The sequence below is a fragment of the Pan paniscus genome, chromosome 20 (assembly GCF_029289425.2).
Source record: "Pan paniscus chromosome 20, NHGRI_mPanPan1-v2.0_pri, whole genome shotgun sequence".
Classification (NCBI taxonomy): domain Eukaryota; kingdom Metazoa; phylum Chordata; class Mammalia; order Primates; family Hominidae; genus Pan; species Pan paniscus.
The window spans coordinates 47706319-47716878 of NC_073269.2; the positions used below are offsets into that span (position 1 = coordinate 47706319).

The window sequence follows — 10560 nt, forward strand, 5'->3', positions numbered from 1 at the left end:
CAGTGGCGAACTCAGCTCACTGCAACCTCTGCCTCCTGGGTTCAAATAATTCTTTGCCTCAGCCTCCTGAGTAGCTGGGATTACCGGTACCCACAACCACGCCACGGTAATTTTTGTATTTTTAGTAGAGACGGGTTTTCACCATCGTGACCAGGCTGGTCTTCATCTCTTAACCTCGTGATCCACCCGTTTTGGTCTCCCAAAGTGCTGGGATTACAGGCGTGAGGCACCATTCCTGGCCACAGATGACATTTCCAGACACACCCTGGGCCAATACAGAATCTGTTGCATTGAAAGAAAGCACACAGAACAGCCAACATTTGACATCTGCTAACTGAGGAAACCCTGGACCCTGAATAACCAGCTGCAATACCCCTGTTGTATGTCGAGGGCTTTTGTGGGGACCTCTGAAACTTCCTAACTTCAGGTGAGACTCAGCACATTACCAGCTGTGGTTGCTAAAGGGCAAAAATGCTTCGGTTTGAGAAAAGCAGAGGGAAAAGTAAAGGGGACTTTGTCTTGCACGTTAGGTGCCAGCAAAGACATAGTGGGGCAGAGCACTAACTGGGCTTGTGGGGTCTCTGATTCTAGGAGTTAACTTTTTATCAACAATTCTGGACCTGTCCTTTGCCAGAGAGGAGCCCAGAACCCTGAAGGGTGAGTCCCGGGCCAGGCAGCATACACGACAAGCTTACCCAAGAGACCTGGGACCTTAAAGGGACAAGGCTGGTTGTACAGCAGTAGTCCTTGTGCCCTGAGATGGTGGTGGTTATGGGCTTAGGCTCCCTTCTTTTTGGAAAGTGGAAGGAAGAGTTGGAAGGACTGTGTAATGTGATCTGAGTGCCAGCTCAACCACAGTACAATAGAACACCAGGTAGACTTCTAAGATGTTTACTGTAGTCCCTGACTCCTAGATGGCACGTGTGCACACATCAAGAGCTTGGGGAATCTCACATCTCTTAAGGAAAAAACACAGACCCAGCTGGCTTTGCAATCTGCTGATTGTAGAGCCCCAGAGCCTTGAGTGAACATAGGTAGTAGTCAGAGAGAGGTTACTGCAAGCCTTGGGCAAGACTCAGTGCTATGTGGTGGCTTCAAATCTGAGCCAGTGCATTCATAGTGGTGGTTGCCACATTGATGCTTTTATCACTCCACTTCCAGCATTATGTAATTCAGAACACAGACAAAGACTCTCTATGTTTGGGAGAAAGTAAGGAAAGGGAATGAAAGTGTCCACTTAAGGGCCGGGAGTGGTGACTCACACCTGTAATCCCAGCACTTTGGGAGGCCGAGGTGGACAGATCACGAGGTCAGGAGTTTGAGACCAGTCTGACCAACATGGTGAAATCACGTCTCTATTAAAAATACAAAAATTAGCCAAGCGTGGTAACATGGACTTGTCATCTCAGCCACTCAGGAGGCTTAGGCAGGAGAATTGCTTGAACTGGGAGGTGGAGGTTGCAGTGAGCAGAGATCACACCACTGCCCCCTCCAGCCTGGGCAACAGAGAGAGACTCCATCTAAAAAAAAAAAATAGAAAGAAGCAAGTGTCCACCTAATAATTCAAAGAATTTTCCTGAATCTTCTCCAACACTGTCAAAATGATACTGATAGAAGTATGCAATCACAGCGTTACTGGGATGGGGGTGCTCCCTAAAGCAGATACAGCTTAGATTGCAACACCCAAGTCCTTTCAGATATCGGAAACATCTTTCCCGGAAGAATGGCTGCAAATAATCCCAGACAGTGAAGACAACAATAAATACCTAACCCTCCGATTCCTAGACACCAAGGAGCATCGACTAGCATCAACACCATCCAGGAAAATAGGAACTCACCAAATGAATGAAATAAGGGACTGGGGGTCAGTCCTGTAGAAACAGAGATATGTGACCTTTCAGAAACAGAATTCAAAATAGTCATTGTGAGGAAAGTGGGAGAAATTCAAGATAATGCAGAGAAGGAATTCAGAATTCTATCAGATAAATTTAACAAAGGGATTGAAATCATTAAAAAGAATCAAGCAGAAATCCTCAAGTTGAAAAATGCAATGGGCCCACTAAAGAATGCAGCACAGTCCCTCAAAAGCAGAACTGATCAAGCAGAAGCAAGAATCAGTGAGCTCAAAAACAGGCTCACTGAAAAACACAGTAAAGGGAGACAGAAGAAAAAAGAACAAACAACAATGAAGCAAGCCTATAGGATTTAGAAAATAGCCTCGAAGGGGCAAACCTAAAATTTATTCATCTTAAAGAAGAGGTAGAGAAAGGGATAAGGGTAGAAAGTTTCTTTAAGAAGATAATAACAGAGAACTCCCCAAGACAAGAGAAAAATATTAATAACCAAGTACGAGACAGTTATAGAAAACCAAGCAGATTTAACCCAAAAAAGATGACCTCAAAGCATTTAATAATCAAACTCTGAAAAGTCAAGGATAAAGAAAAGGATCCTAAAAGCAGCAAGAGAAAAGACACAAATAACATACAGTGGAGCTCCAATACATCTGGCAGCAGACTTTTTGGTGGAAACTTACAGGCCAGGAGAGAGAGGCCTGATATTGAAAGTACTCAGGAAAAACAACTTCTACCCTACAATAGAATATCTGGCAAAAACATCCTAAAGGAGAAATAAATACTTTTTCAGACAAATGAAAACAGGGAATTCATCAATGCCAGACCTGTCCTACAAGAAATGCTAAAGGGAGCACTTCAATCAGAAAGATAAAAACACCGATGAGGAATAAATAATCAGCTGAAGGTGCAAAACTCACTGGTAATTGTAAGTACACAGAAAAACAAAAATATTTTAACCCTGTAACTGTGGTGTGTAAACTGCTGTCATTCTAAGTAGAAAGGCGAAATGATAAACCAATAAAAAATAAGAGCTACCACAACTTTTCAAGAAATAGACAATACAATAAGATATAAATAGAAACAAGAACAAGTTAAAAAGCAGAAGGATGAAGTTAAGGAATAGAGTTTTTACTAGTTTTCTTTCTGCTTGTTTGTTTTTTAAGGCAAATGGTGTTAAGTTTTAATGGATTAAAATAATGGGTTGTAAGACGGTATTTGCAAACTTCATGGTCACCTCCAACCAAAAAAACCTACTATTAATCCACAAAATATAAAAAGGAAGAAACCCAATTATATCACTAGAGAAAATCCCCTTCACTAGAGGAAGACAGGAAGAAAAGAAAGGCAAGAGAAGACCAGAAAACGACCAGAAAACAAATAACAAAATAGCAGGAGTAAGACGTTACTTATCAATAATAACATTGAATGAGAATGCACTAAACTCTCCAATCAAAAGATATAGACTGGGCGAATGAATGAAAAAACAAGACCAATTGATCTATTAGCTACAAGAAAACACTTCACCTTTAAAAACTTCACATAGACTGAAAATAAAGGAATACTAAAAGATATCCCATTTGGAAGGAAACCAGAAAAGAGCAAGAGTTGCTATGCTTATATCAGAGCAAAATGATTTCAAGACAAAAACTATAAGAAGAGGCAAAGAATATCACTATATAATGATAAAAATGTCAATTCAGCAAGGGAATATAACAATTTAAAATGCATGCGCACCCAACACTGGAGCACCCAGATATATAAAGGAAATATAATTAGAACCAAAGAGAGATATAGGCCCTGAAACAGTAACAGCTGGAGATTTTAACACCTGACTTTTGGTATTGGGCAGATCTTTTAGACAGCAAATTAATAATAAAAAAAATACAGACTTAGTGTGCACTACAGATAAAATGGATCTAACAGATACTTACAGAACATTCCGTTGAAGAAATCTGCAGAATCCACATTCTTTTCCTCAGCACATGGATCGTTCTCAAAAACAGGCCATATGTTGGGTCACAAAACACATCTTAAAACTTGCAAAACAAGAACCAGGAGTGGTAGCTCACACCTGTAATCCCAGCACTTTGGGAGGCTGAGGCAGGTGGATCACAAGGTTAGAAGATCGAGACCATCCTGGCTATCATGGTGAAACCCCATCTCTACTAAAAATACAAAAAATTAGCTGGGTGTGGTGGTGGGTGCCTGTAGTCCCAGTTACTCGGGAGGCTGAGGCAGGAGAATGGCATGACTCCAGGAGGCAGAGCTTGCAGTGAGCTGAGATTGCACCATCGCACTCCAGCCTGGGCAACAGAGTGAGACTCCGTCTCAAAAAAAACAAAACAAAACAAAACAAAAAACCAAAAAACTTGAGAAAAACAAGTTGAAATAATATCAGGCATCTTCTTGAACCACAATGGAATAAAACTAGAAATTAGTCACAAAAGGAATTTTGAAAGCTATATAAGCACATGGAAATTAAACAACGTGCTCCAGAATGATCAGTTGGCAAATGAATAAATTAAGAAAAATATTGAAAAATTTCGGACACAATTGATAATGGAAACACAACATAACAAATCCTATGGGATACAGCAAGGGCAGTACTAAGAGGGTAGTTTATAGCTATAAGTGTTTATATCTTATGAAATAATGAGAAAATGTTTACATCTTATGGTGTAAAGAGGAAGAACTTCAAATAAGCAATCTAAGAATGCACATTAAAGAACTAGAGAAGCAATAGCATACCAAAGACAAAATGAGTAGAAGAAAAGACAGAATAAAGATTAGGGTGTAAACAAATAAAATTGACATAAAAAACCCAAGAAACAATGAAAGAAGTTGATTTCTTGAAAAGTTCAATAAAATCAACAAATCATTGGGGAGCATAACTAAGAAAAAAAGGGGGGAGGATCCAAATAAATAAAATCAAAAATGAAAAAGGAGACATTACAACTGCTACTGCAGGAATTCAAATGATGATTAGAGGCTACAATGAGCAACTATGTGCCAATAAATTTGAATATCTAGAAGAAATGGACAAATTCCTAGATACACACAGCCTACCAAGATTAAATCAGAAACAAATTCAAAACCTGAACAGACCCCCCTTTCTTCCAGAGCTGTTCTGTTCAGTACAGTGGCCACTGCCCTCTTGTGGCTTTGAGCTCTTGGAATGTGGCTGGTCTGAATTCAGAGCTGTTGTAAGTGTGAAATACACACAGGATTTCAAAGCCGTATAAACAAGAGAATGTAAATAAAATAGCTCGTTCTTTTTTTCCTGATTATGTGTTGAATTGATAATTTCTTGAATATATTGGGATAAACATAATATTTATGGAATTAATTCCACTTGTTTTTTTTTTTTTTTCACATTTTTCAATATGGCTGTTAGAAAATTCAAAATTACCTATCAGGCATGCTTGTACGTCTATTGGGCACTCACCTGCTGTGATGGCCTGTCTCCACCAGGTGGCGCCAACACACACCGCTGCAACCCCTCCAGCCAAGGCAGGGCATGGACAGAGAGGGGTGGGACCCGACTGTGAGGTCCTTTGAGGAAGTAGGGCCTTATAGAGAGCGTTGAGACAGGCTGTTCACACACAGGGGGCTCCTATGCTGGGAGGAACTCCCAAGTTCTAGTGAGCAGGAAGGAGGCAGTGTGGTAGGCTGAATAATCACCCCCAAAGATACCTGTGTCACAATACCTGGAACCGGTGAATGGTTCCTTTTCTGGCAGAGGGACTTTGCAGATGGGATGAAGTTCAGGATATTGAGGTGGGGAAATTCTCCTGGGTTACATGGGTGGCCCTGAATGGAATCCTAAGTGTGATTGCAAAAGAGAGACAGAGGGAGCTGTGAGCACAGAGGAGGAGGTGAGGATGTGACAACAGAAGCACGAGGGTGAGTGGTGTCAGGAAGGGGCTGGAGCAAGCGATGCAGCAGCCTTTAGGAAGTGGAGAAGCAGCACAGAACCTCCCCTGAGGCCTCCAGGTCAGTACCGCCCTGCCAGCACCTTGACTTGAGACTTCTTACTCCAAAGGCATAAGGACATCAGTGTGTGTGGTTTTAAGCTAGAGGGGTGTGGTCACTTATTACAACAGCTATGAGAAACTACTACAGGCAGGAAAAAGTGATGAAAACAACAGTCATCTTTGTACTGAATATAATTTAAGATAAAATGAAAATACCATGAGCCAATTAAACCTGAGTTTTTATAAATAATTACCCAGTCTCAGGTAATTCTTTATAGCAGTGCATGAACAGACTAATACATGCACTTCTGAATTATGTTATTCTTTACCCCAAAGCTATGCATCTGTACAATTCTGATCTGATCCTAACCACCCACAGTGAGCTCACATTCCTCTGGTTCTGGGCATATTTTTCCACTAGCCTAACCTCACATCCAATGCTAGCCCCAATTTGGCAATCTCAGGTCACTCACACTACCCTCCAACTTGCCACAAATTCAAAAGTTCCCATCACTCCCAGGATGACTATGGAGCTAGCATCACTCACACAACTCAAAAAAATCACTCTATTTGTTATTACAGTGTCATAACAGCTAAAATACATAAATCCAAAGAAGCCAAAGAGACAGACAAATAGGGCTGGGTCATAGAGGATCCCGGACAGATGACTCCACTGCCTCCTCAAGGCAGGGTGAGGGGGAATGCATCTCCCGGCTCCATTGATGATGGTCTCTTTGTGATGAAGCCTTGTTCCTGGGTCTCAGTTGTACATGTCCTTTGGCTCTAGGAGAAGATGATGCTTTCCAATTCTCAAACCTGATTTATTTCTTATTTTTTTTGAAGCAGAATCTCACTCTGTTGGCCAGGTTGGAGTGTGTGCAGTGGCACAATCATACCTCATTGTAACCCCTAAGTCCCTGGCTCAGGTGATTTTTTTATCTCATGCTCCCCATTAGCTAGATCTACAAGTACAGGTGCGTGCCACCAAGCCCATCTAATTTTTAAGAAAACTTTGTTGTAGAGATGAGGTCTTGCTCTGGTGTCCAGGCTGGTCTGGAACTCCTGGACTCAAAAGATCCTACCTCCTCAAGCTTCCCCCGAATCTCTGGATTATAGATGTGAGCCACCACACCTAGTCCCAACTCTCACACTTTAAATTGCTGAGTGACAGGTGAGAGCCTGTCTTTTCCTCTTTCAATGCATCAATGGCACTGGTTCACAGCCATCCAATTCCACATTCCTTTTGCTATTATTTACGTACAATCTTCCAAACCAAAAGCAATGTACCTTCAGTGCTTCTACCGTACTTCATCCAAAATTACCCCAGGTGAAACATCGGTGGTTTCACAGTGGTCACATGCCCTAGCGGCTCTCTGTCCTCCAACTGCCAGCAGTGATGGTTGCTCACTGCAGTCCTGTGGGGAGTCATCCAACCCCAGAATCCATACTTAGGGTTGACTTCCCAGGACCATTGCCAGTAGCGATTGCTAGCTCATGGTTTCCAGAAGGAAAGCATGAGATAGGGAATCAAGATGTGCATTGAGGGAGTGCTCCCGATAGCTCAGGCAGGGCAGCTCAAGGAAACCAGGTAACATCAGGTCTGGCTGAAGACCTTAAGCCTGATCTCAGGCAGACTCTGGAGCACAGTCTTCAGCACAGAGGTGGCCTCATCTTGGTCACCCTGAGGTTTCTGTGCCAGTGATTCCCTGGCTGCTAGCTGTTGCCAGGAAGGGGGTGATTAACAACCATCTGGGCCATGTGACTGCACGACAACTGAGTGCAAATCTCTCTAGGAGAGGCACCTACCAGGTGTGAAGGAGGATCCTGGGGAAGGGGGTCTGGGCACAGCCATTCCTGTAAATGGCTTTCAGGAAACACATGAGAATCTTTGGGATGTTGGAAATTAGGGGTGGACATTGAGAGAACAAAATGTCCATTGAAAATATTATAAATGTCCATGGAAAGACAAAACGCTGGGCAGAAAAGCAGTGAAAGATCATAAGGCCTCCATAACGTCCTCCGTGTGACAAAGAGTTCATTAAGACGAGGGAGGAACCCTAGACCTTGCTTAAAAGGACGTGGCTTCAGGGAGAGCTCCTGTGGGCACACTCAGAGTTGAGGTAAAACTCCTGGGATTTTGTCTAATTCCAGTGTACTGGGTAGGGGTAGACTTTTGGCAATGTGAGGTCAGGGGTATCAGATGAAGGGGTCAACAAATGCCTGGACAGGATTCACGAAGATGAGAGGGACGTTCGAATTCCTAAAAAGCTGGCGGTCAAAAGAATGAGGATGAAGAGGAGGGTGTCCTGAAACCTCGGAGCCAGAAGTGGGGCTGAAGGCAAGAAGCCTTTCAAGGGAAGAAGGGAGTTTGGAAAGAGATGGATATCAGGCCAGAAACCTTCCCCCAACCTGGTGCCCCAAAGCATTCTTAAAACGGGGGTGGGACACAGAAGAGGTTGTCTGAGCAGACGAGGATCCCGGAAGCCAGCGTGGGGGAAGGAAGAGGGAAGGAGGCTGGCATGAAGTGGGGACTAGAGAAAGGGTGAGTAGTTTTCAGAGAAAAGGCCAGTGTCCAGCGCTGTCCAGGAGCAAATCTGGCCACTTGTTCTGAAACAGGGGTCTGGGTCTGGCAGTGGCAGCATGGCGGGGTGGGTGAGTGGCACTATGGAAGAGCCAAATCTCCACCTCTATCCTCTAAGCCGTTCTTCCACACAGCTTTCCAGTTAGCAAGGCTCCATGAGAACGGTTAGTTCCTGAAAATAGTGGACCCCAGCAGGGCTGACTACGAGCGTGGGTATAGGGAGAGGGAGGGGATCCAGGGCCCGGAGGACCTTGCAGAGCGTGTAGCCGACAGAATTGAGGAAACGAGAGTGGGGGTGGGGATCAGATCCCAGCATTTATGGAGTGACTGCAGCCCAGAAAGGTGGGAAAAACTAAGGAGGGGACCCCAAGGGCTTGAAAGACCTAGCGGAGTGTGGAGCCCTGAAGTGCGCAGGCCACTCAGTTGTCCCTCAGGGGCCTGGGAACCTTGCGGAGTGTGGAGTCTCTAGAGTGGAATCTGCGCCACTGGGGAGGTGGATTTCAGGTCAGAAACCTTCAGGGACCTGGAGCCCCAGCACATGCTAAAAACAGGGGTAGGGACACACATCTGAAAGATTTTGGAGTACTTGGAAGCCAGAAGGGAAATTTGAAGAGGGCAGTGTGGAGCGCCGAGAAGACGGCGGAGACAGCCGAGCCAGAAGAATCCAGAAAAAGAGGCGGGGACAGAGGATGAGGGCTCAGAAGCATTCAGAGCGCACAGGGCCCCTCCAAGGTCGCTTTCACACTGCCACGGTTTCCTCTGCGGCTGCAGAGCTGCACTTTTCTTCTGTCCCAACCGAAATGTGTCCCTTGAAGGTCTCATCCCCCATGGACTGTATCTGGGCCTCATTTATTCAGGGGCCTCAGTCCTGAAGGAGGCCATTGTCACTGTCCTACCCATTAGAGTCGCCTCAAATTAGTAAGGGCCCCTCAAGGAGCCGAGGGTTTGTCTTTATCCCTCCCTGAAACTTCTCCTTTGGAAGGAGGAAGTTCCCAAACACCCCCGGGATTTACTGCCAGAATTTCACCCTCTGAAACTTCCTCCTTCCCTAGACCCAGTCGGGCTCCTCATCCTCAGTCCCTCAGACCCCATGGAGGTGTCCCATGCAATGGGTTTTCTCCACATTTAGAGCCTCCCCTCCTCAGCGCACAACCCAGAGACTCACCATGTCCTGAGCAGCGAGCCACCACATAAACAGTCATGAGACCTCATTGCAGCCAAATAACACTTTATTTTTGTAGTTTCAATGCTTTTGTTCCCCGAGGAAAAGGAGGAGCTCAGGAGAACGGTGTCATCAAAATTTCCTGGTGGTTGTTTAATCACAGCAGCAGAGTATGTCAGGAAACGCAACTGGATTACCCTCTTCCTCCTGAAATTAAAGGAAACGTGCAGGGCTCGTCAACTGATAAGGTTTCCTGACAATTGCGCGAATATCCTGCTGGACGTATGAACAGAAAGTTAAATCTGAATACCTGTGCTGCTTGTCCAGGCATCATCTTCTTCAGGAAATATGAGATGTTTTTGAAGCGTTTCAGCAGCTCATAAGGAAGGGAAGCTGCCTTATTGAGTACATAGATGAGCATCTTCTCGATTAGAAACCTCAACCCGGCGATCATGGTTTCTGTTGCTAGTTTTGGGACGTATGTCATTAATTGGTCGGCACACCATTTTTCTATCACATCCGTCAGAAAACTGGCCACTTCCTCCACTATCACTTCCTTGGCTCTGTTCATTGTAAGTGAAGTAAATGAGCCCATGATATGTGAAATGAGCGTGCTGTGCTGTTGGTTTCTCGCAAAGTGATACAATCACATTATGCTCGTGGAGATCAGGGGGCATTTTATAGAAGGTCAGGTGGAGGGGGTGGGCCAAGATAGCAGGTCACCGAATTCAGAAGCAGTTCACCAAATGTGAGCCGTGTTTTCAGAATGCTAAAATTCTAAAACTGTCTCATGAACTGAAATGTCCAGATTCTGATTCTGGGACTGACTAGAAAATAACTTGACACAGAACACAAAATGGGTAAGTGATGACTCACCCTGTATGGGCGCAGAGCCAAAGGAACCATCTCCCGCATCTGAGTGAAGCAGTGAGTGAGTGTGTGACCCCGCCCCAGAAACCATGCTTCTCTCATGGATCTTTGCAACCCATG

General features: G+C 44.5%; 1 long non-coding RNA gene across 2 annotated transcripts in view; it reads right to left on the reverse strand.

Moving 5' to 3' along the window:
• LOC100979105 (uncharacterized) overlaps window positions 1–10042 on the reverse strand; it is a 51352-nt gene extending 41310 nt beyond the window's left edge. The window contains exons 1-2 of one of the 2 annotated variants that reach the window (XR_610800.7): window positions 9881–10042; window positions 9574–9777 (exon numbers count right to left, since the gene is read on the reverse strand). This is a non-coding gene — a long non-coding RNA (uncharacterized LOC100979105). Of the gene's footprint in view, window positions 1–9573; window positions 9778–9880 lie in introns of those variants that run through there. The other variant, XR_010110894.1, reaches the window with a different exon arrangement.
• Window positions 10043–10560: the final 518 nt, after the last annotated feature.